The 8,205-nt window shown below is 34.5% G+C and overlaps 1 non-coding gene across 1 annotated transcript; it reads right to left on the reverse strand.

Moving 5' to 3' along the window:
• Positions 1–5,749: 5,749 nt before the first annotated feature.
• TRNAW-CCA (transfer RNA tryptophan (anticodon CCA)) lies at positions 5,750–5,822 on the reverse strand. Its single transcript has one exon. It is a non-coding gene; the product is annotated as a tRNA-Trp (tRNA).
• Between the last annotated feature and the right edge of the window lie 2,383 nt (positions 5,823–8,205).

The raw sequence follows: 8,205 nt of genomic DNA on the forward strand, positions 1-8,205 counted from the left end.
TAGATTTTGATAGGAGTTTCTGAAACTCAAAATTATGTTTTTCGGTTCTAAGGTCTTTTCCATCAGTTCCCTAGTGGTGGTGAAAGGAGAAGAGGAGGCTACTCTGAGAGTACCAATGAGGAGAAATATAACATATAGAACCATCTTGATAAAAGGTCAACAAAACAGATAAGACTAATGAAAGGATATCAGAGGAAAGATAAAAGAGTGGAATAGCAAGACCGACAAGCTCAAAGAAATTCTGAGGGTTATTTCCCAATCCCTGAATACTAGCATTTTATGTTACAGACCTTGAGCATAACTCGTTGGATAAGTATCAGACCTGGCATAAAACTGAAGAGGTCAAAGTTCATAAGGCTGTATGGTTAAAAAAAAAGAAGGTAAAATATGAATGAATATGGCCATAACTCTCTGGGGTCCAAAGTGTTTTCACATGTATTATTTATACGTAGCAGGTTTCACGTTTCAAAGATGGTCACAATCTCTCCCATCTCATTGGCTCTTCTACAATATGACCTTGCCATGCCCATTGAGAGGTAGAGTCTAATTACCCCTCCCCTTGAATCTGTGACCACTTGCAGTAACAGAGTACTTTAGAAGTGACACAGTTAGCTTCTAAGACCAGGTCCTACAAGGCAATACATCTTCTACTTTGTTTGCTTGAACCTTGCACTTGTCACTCCACACTTTCACATAGGAAGTCTGATTACAATTACATTGCCATACTGAAGAAGCCACATGTTGGTGCCCTGGTCAAATGCCAGCCCTATGAGTGAACCAAGTTGGACATCTGCCAACCTGAGCTTTTAGATGATGGCATCTCCATTGGTTACAACTGACTACATCTGCTAGGGTGGCCCCAAGTGAGAACTACCCAGATGAACCCTGTCCCCGCAAATTATGAGCACAACAATAAAATTACTGTTTTAAACTGCTAATTTGGGGGTACGTAATTTGTTATGCAGCAACAGTATTCAGAACAATTTTTGAAGCTGGTGGAATTCCCATTTCAAAGATGAGGGTGGGGCTTCCCTGGTGGCGCAGTGGTTGAGAGTCCGCCTGCCGATGCAGGGGACGCAGGTTCGTGCCCCGGTCCGGGAAGATCCCACATGCCGCGGAGCAGCTGGGACCGTGAGCCATGGCCACTGAGCCTGTGCGTCTGGAGCCTGTGCTCCGCAACAGGAGAGGCCACAGCAGTGAGAGGCCCGCATACTGAAAAAAAAAAAAAAAAAAAAAAAAGATGAGGGTGGCTTCAGATCATTAGCATTTGCTAGATACTGGGATTGGTACAAAGATACTTTACATGTAAGCCATGCCTCAGTGATCTCCCAGACTACTAGAGAAGATGACGGGTGGATGAAGATGGTGTGTGGGGAGGTCATGAATAGTATAACCAAAGTACTACAGAAGTGAGAAGAAGGAGATTGCTTTAATTCACATGATCAGAGAAGGCTTCACGTAGATGGTGATATTTGAACTTGATTTTAAACGATATCATGGATCTTTTTTGAAGAAGGAATATCATGCACAAAGATCCAGCCATGTGAATGGGAAGTGTTTTAGTGATAGTGAATTCTTTAAGCAACTGAACTTTAGCTCATGGCCTTCGCACCCCCATCTCTAATCATTGCTTACTGAATCTAAAGTTAAGCTACCCATCAGGAAGCCGGCTGAATAATTCCGCCAGAGAGAGCAACGAGACTTTGAAACTGCCCAGAACTGCCAAAGGACACTCTCCTTGCCACATCTCCAAGGCTGAGATTTCCAGGGTTTAAAAAATAAAATCTATAATGTGAATTCTATAAAACCCTCTTTTGCAGTTATCCTTGAAACACTAAAAAGAGAGCTAAAGAATCCCTATTCCTTTTCTGTTTATTATTTTATATGCTAATTGTTTATTTTTAAAGTAGCATAAATTAATCTTGCATCAATAAAAAATATAACTTATATCCCAGGACTTGATATCTGAGATATCCCAATTGTTTGTTGTTGTTGAAAGGCAGCAGTTTTAAAATTCAAGGCAATCTTTATTACTTATGTGACCATTTAAATTTGAAAAGTAATTCCTTCCCTTCCTCTTTTCCTCCTCCCCCCTTGAAAATACCCACTTTATTAATTATAACCTGGATCTAAGATACTCAACAAGGGTTTTACTTTTAAAGTTTTGAAAGAAACATTACAAAACAAAATTGGAAAATACATAGAAATTAGTTTAAATAGATAGATAGATAGATAAATATCATGGCTTGCAATGCCTATGTTGTAACCAAAATTTTTCTTTTGCACAATGAAAGCAACTTGGAAGAAAACATATTTAACTGGGAAGGAAAAAATCCAAACACTGTTGATTAGTCTTGGAACACAATACCTAAGAGGCAAGGGTATCTGAGGATATATCAGCTAGAGCTGCTCTTGTTCTGTTTAGTAGTCACTAGCCTTATGTAGCTGTTTTAATTTAAATTAAAATTAAGTAAAATAAACAATTCAGTTCCTCTGTTGCACTAGCCACACTACAAGTGCTCAGGAGCCACATGTGCCTAGTGGCTACCATTTTAGATCGGTAGATATCAAACATTTCCATCATCCCGGAAAGTTCTATTGAATAGTACTGCTCTAGATGATTAGCTATTTCCCTTCATCAGTATTCAGACAGCAGTGTGGAAATGATTTGAAATGCAAAGGATGTAATAATTCTTGAATCACAAAGCACTATCTGTTTGTTGGAGGAGCACATTAATCCCACAATAAAAGTTCTTATTTGAATATTAACTTTGGAAGAGGGCTTGATAAGTTTGAAACATGGCTATATATTTTTACTTATTTTGAAAATTTTCATCAGTTTTTGCCTTGTGAATATCCAAATAGGTGCTAAGTCTAGAAACCAGTTTTGATTTTAGGAGGCATTTAGAAATTATAACTTTATAACATATATGTTAAGTGAGATGAATATTTGTAAATAACTTCCCTTAAACCTGCCCAGACACCAAGTAAAAAAAAAACATTGCAAGACAGTATTTGCTTGTTCTGAAATTAGTAGAAATATTCAATATACACACCAGGTTATTTGTCTTATTTTAATTTCAGCTTTCTTCATCAATAAATTCCATTTATTCATTTATTCTTTCACTCATTTAACAAATGTTTGACCATTATCTGTGAGACTTGAATATTAAAATTTCTCTTTTCAAAAGATTTCAGCTTATTCAAAAAAGAACAACCAGTATGGGGAAACTGTAGTAAATGGAAACAGTTGAAAGAACTGGGAATGTTTTCTCTTGCAAAGAGAATTCTCAGGAAGCATACTGCTTTCTAAAAACATGAGGACTTTCATGTGGAAAAGGCATGAGAATCGTTCTTTATGATCCCAATGGAGAAGTGAATCAATGTATGAAAGCTACAGGAAAAAAAATTGATTTGGATTTATTCTTAGTTCAAAACTAGCTAAAGATAGAAGAGAGTGCTAAAAAAGAAGTGAGTTAAAAGTTACCAAAGACATTCAAGTCCAAGCTGGGTTTGTCAGTGATGTAGTGCAAAGAACCCAAAGATCAGATGTTTGATTTTACAAGGTCTTCTTTGAGGTCCTTCTGAACTTCTGTGATGCCAATATTAAACTGCATCACAGAAGTATTCTGAGGAATAATAAATTGTTTTACAATATTTATTACTAATAATTTTACCCTAGGGCTGAACTATGTAATAGGTAATATTTGTCAAATGAAATTTTTTCTTGATGATGTTTGCTTTTACAATCTAATCACCCCACTCATATATCAAAAAGAATTATAGGCTATATTCCCCATGCTGTACATTTAATCCCTGTGACTCATTGATTTTGTAACTGGAAGTTTGCAACTCTTAATTTCTCTCACCTATTTCACTCTTCTCCCCACCTCCCTCTCCTCTGGCAACTACCAGTTTGTTCTCTGTATCTATCACCTGTTTCTATTTTATTATGTTTGTTCATTTGCTTTGGTTTTTAAATTCCACATATAAGTGAAATCATATGGTTTTTGTCCTCTCTGTCTGACTTATTTCACTAAGCATAATACCTTCTAGGTCCATCCATGTTGTCACAAATAGAAAGATTTTATTCTTTTTTATGGCCGAGTAATATTCCATTATATACATACATCTTCTTTATCCATTCATCTATTGATGGACATTCAGACTATTTCCATATCTTGACTATGGTAAATAATGTTGTAATGAGCATGGGGTTGCATATACCTTTTTCAGTTAGTGTTTTCATTTTCTTCAGACCAAAACCCAGTAACAGAATTGCTGTATCATATGGTATTTTTATTTGTAATTTTTTGAAGAACCTCCATACTATTTTCTAGAGTGGCTGCACCAATCTACATCACCACCAGCAGTGCACAGGGTTCCTTTTCTCCATGTTTGCACAACTACTTGCTATTTGTTGTCTTTTTGATAATAGCCATTCTGACAGGTATGAGGTGGTATCTCTTTGTGGTTTTGACTTGCATTTCCCTGATGATTAATGATTTTGAGCTTTTCTTCATGTGCCTGTTGGCCATCTGTATGTCTTCTTTGGAAAATTTTCTCTTCATGTCCTCTGCCCATTTTAAAGTAGACTGTTTTTTTTCTACGTTGAATTATATGAGTTTTTTGGTATATTTTTTATATTAACCCCTTCCCTAGCTGTGTAAAAGCTTTTTAATTTGGGGTAGTCTAATTTGTTTAATTTTACTTTTGTTGCCCTTGCCTGAGGAGAAGTAACCAAAAAAATATTGCTAAGACCAATGTCAAAGAACATGCTGCTTATGTTTTCTTCTGGGAGTTTGGTGGTTTCAAACCTTTAATATTTCAGGCTTTAATCCATTTTGAATTTAGTTTTGTATATAGTGCAAGTAGTCCAGTTTGATTATTTTACATTAGCTGTCCATTTTTCCCAACACGTTTTATTGTAGAAGCTGTCTTTTCCACATTGTGTATTCTTGTCCTTATTGTCATAGATTGACCATATAAGTGTGGGTCCATTTCTGGGCTATCTATGCTGTCCCTTTGATCTATGTGTCTGTATTTGTGCATGTACCATACTGTTTTGATTACTGTAGCTTTGTAGTATAGTTTGAAATCCAGGAGCCTGATACTTCCAGCTTCATTCTTCTTTCTCGAGATTATTTTGACTACTTAGTGTCTTTTGTGTTTCCATTTAAATTTTAGAATTATCTGTTCTAGTTCTGTGAAAAACGTCATTGATATTTTGATAGGGATTGCATTGAATCTGAAGATTGACTTGTGTAGTATGATCATTTTAACAATAGTAATTCTTCCAATCCATGAGCACAGTATATCTTTGCAGTAGGTTTTGTCATCTTCAACTTCTTTCATCAGTGTCTTATAGTTTTCCAAGTACAGGTCTTTTACCATCTTAGTTAGATTTATCCCTAGATATTTTATTCTTCTTAATGCAATTGTAAATGGGATTGTCTTCTTAAGTTCTCTTTCTGATAGTTGATTATTAATGTATAGAAACACAACAGACTTCTGTATATTAATTTTGCATCCTGCAACTTTACAAAATTCATTTATTAGTTCTAATGTTTTTTTTATGACATCTTTAGGAACTTCTATATACGGAATCATGTCATCTGCAAACAGTGATAGTTTTTTTTTTTTTTTTTTTTATTTATTTGGCTGCGCCGGGTCTTAGTTGCGGCACGTGGGATCTTTTTTTTAGTTTTGGCATGTGGGCTCTTAACTGCGGCATGCATGCGGGATCTAGTTCCCTGACCAGGGATTGAACCTGGGCCCCCTGCATTGGGAGCGTGGAGTCTTAACCACTGGACCACCAGGGAAGTCCCACAGTGATAGTTTTATTTCTTCCTTTTCAATTTGGATTCTTTTATTTTTTCTCTTGTGTGATTTCTGTGGCTAGGACTTCAAATACTATGTTGCAAAGAAGTGGTAAGAGTGGGCATTTTTGTCTTGTTTCTGATCTTAAAGGAAATGCTTTCAGCTTTTCCCCATTGACTATGATGTTGGCTATAGGTTTGTCATATATGGACTTTATTATGTTGAGATATGATCCCTCTATTATAACTTTGTTGAGACTTCTTTATCATAAAAGGATACTGAATTTTATCAAATAATTTTTCTGCATCTATCGAGATGATCATGTGATTTTTATCCTTCATTTTGTTAATGTGGTATATCACATTGATTGGTTTGCAGATATTGAACCATCCTTGCATCCCTGGAATAAATCCCACTTGATCATGCTGTGTGATTCTTTTTAAATATTGCTGAATTATGTTTGATAATTTTTTGATGATTTTACATCTATGTTCATCAGGGATATTGGCCTGTAATTTTCTTTTTTTGTGGTGCTTTTGTCTGGTTTTGGTATTAGGGTGATGCTGACCTCATAGAATGAGTTTGGAAGTGATCCTTCCCCTGCAATTTTTTGGAATAATTTGAGGATAGTCATTAACTCTACTTTAAATGTTTGCTAGAAATCCACCATAAAGCCATCTAGGCCTGCCTGGACTTTTGTTTGCTGGAAGCTTTTTTATTACTGATTTAATGTCATTACTGGTAATTGTTCTGTTAACATTTTTTAGTTCTTCCTGATTCAGTCTTTGGGAATTATACTTTTCTAGGAATTTATTCTTTTCTTCTAGGTTGTCCATTTTATTGGCATAAAATTGTAGTAATCGCTTATGATCTTTTGTGTTGTCAGTTGTAACTTCTTCATATCTGATTTTACTGATTTTGTTCCTCTCTCTTTTCTTCTTGATGAATCTGCTCAAAATTATATTAACTTTGCTTATCTTTTCAAAGAAGGAGCTTTATTAGTTTTATTAATCTTTTCTATCTTTCTAGTGTTTGTTTCATTTATTTCTCTCTGATTTTTATGACTGATTTTTTTCCTTCTACTAACTGTGGATTTTGTTGGTTCTGTTTTTCTAGTTCCTTTAGGTGTACAGTTAGCTTTTTTATTTGAGATTTCTCTTGTTTCTTGAAGTAGACTTCTACTGCTATAACTTCCCTCTTGGAATTGCTTTTGCTGTGCACTGTGGATTTTGGATGTTTGTGCTTCCATTTTCATTTGCCTCCAGATATTTTCTGATTTCTTCATTGATTTCCTCAATGACCCATTGGTTGTTTAGTAGCATATTGGTTAGCCTTCACATATTTGTGTTTTTGAAGTTTTTTTTTTTTTTTCTCATAGTTGATTTCTAGTTTCATACTGTTATGGCCAGAAAAGATGCTTAATGATTTCAATCTTCTTAAATTAACTGAGACTTATTTTTGGCCTAGCATGTGATCTATCCTGAAGAATGTTCTGTATGCACTTGAAAAGGAAGTTTATTCTGTTGCTTTTGGGTGGAATGTTCTATATATATCTTTAAAGTTAATCTGATCTAATGTGTTGTTTAATTGATTTTTTGTCTGGATGATCTATACATTGATGTAAATGGAGTGTTAAAATCTCCTACTATTATTGTGTTACTGTTAATTTATCCCTTTATGTTTGTTAATATTTGCTTTATGTACTTCGGTGTCCCTATGTTGGGTGCATATATATTCACAAATGTTAATATCTTCTTGTTAGATCTATCCCTTTATCATTATGAAATGTCCTTCTTTGTCTCTTGTTACAGTCTTTGTTTTAAAGTCTATTTTGTCTGACTCATATATCACATTTAATCAAAATATCTTCATAAATATTGATGATAAACATTTGCCAAATTATATTGATTGTAAGTTTTAATCAAGAAAATAGAATGAATTATAGATTCAACTCACAAAAAAAATTGATAACTCTGAAAAGTTTACCACATTGGTCAATTTTTTTAAGATGCCAGGAGATTAACAACTTGATTAATAGTAAATAAAATTTAGTAAGTAAGATCAAGACCATGTTTTATTTGTGCCAAAGAAAAATTGCAGTATTATATGAAATACTGAATATGCTACAAATTATAGACATGACATTGCACAGTACTTATAGCTCTCTGGCTTCTACATAGCTACAGAAATTTTCTAAAATGTCTTATAAAATGGTGATGGCCACCTCCATTTGAAAAGCTAAATATATCAGAAACTATTTCTGTTTCCAGGTAGGAATCCAAACCAGAAATCAAACTTAAGATTATCAGTAAATTTTGAAATGTTTCAAGCTTTGTCAGAATCTGTCAACTCTTTTAAAAGTTATATTGACACAAATATATTGAG

The sequence above is a fragment of the Delphinus delphis genome, chromosome 11 (genome assembly GCF_949987515.2).
Source record: "Delphinus delphis chromosome 11, mDelDel1.2, whole genome shotgun sequence".
Taxonomy (NCBI): Eukaryota; Metazoa; Chordata; class Mammalia; order Artiodactyla; family Delphinidae; genus Delphinus; species Delphinus delphis.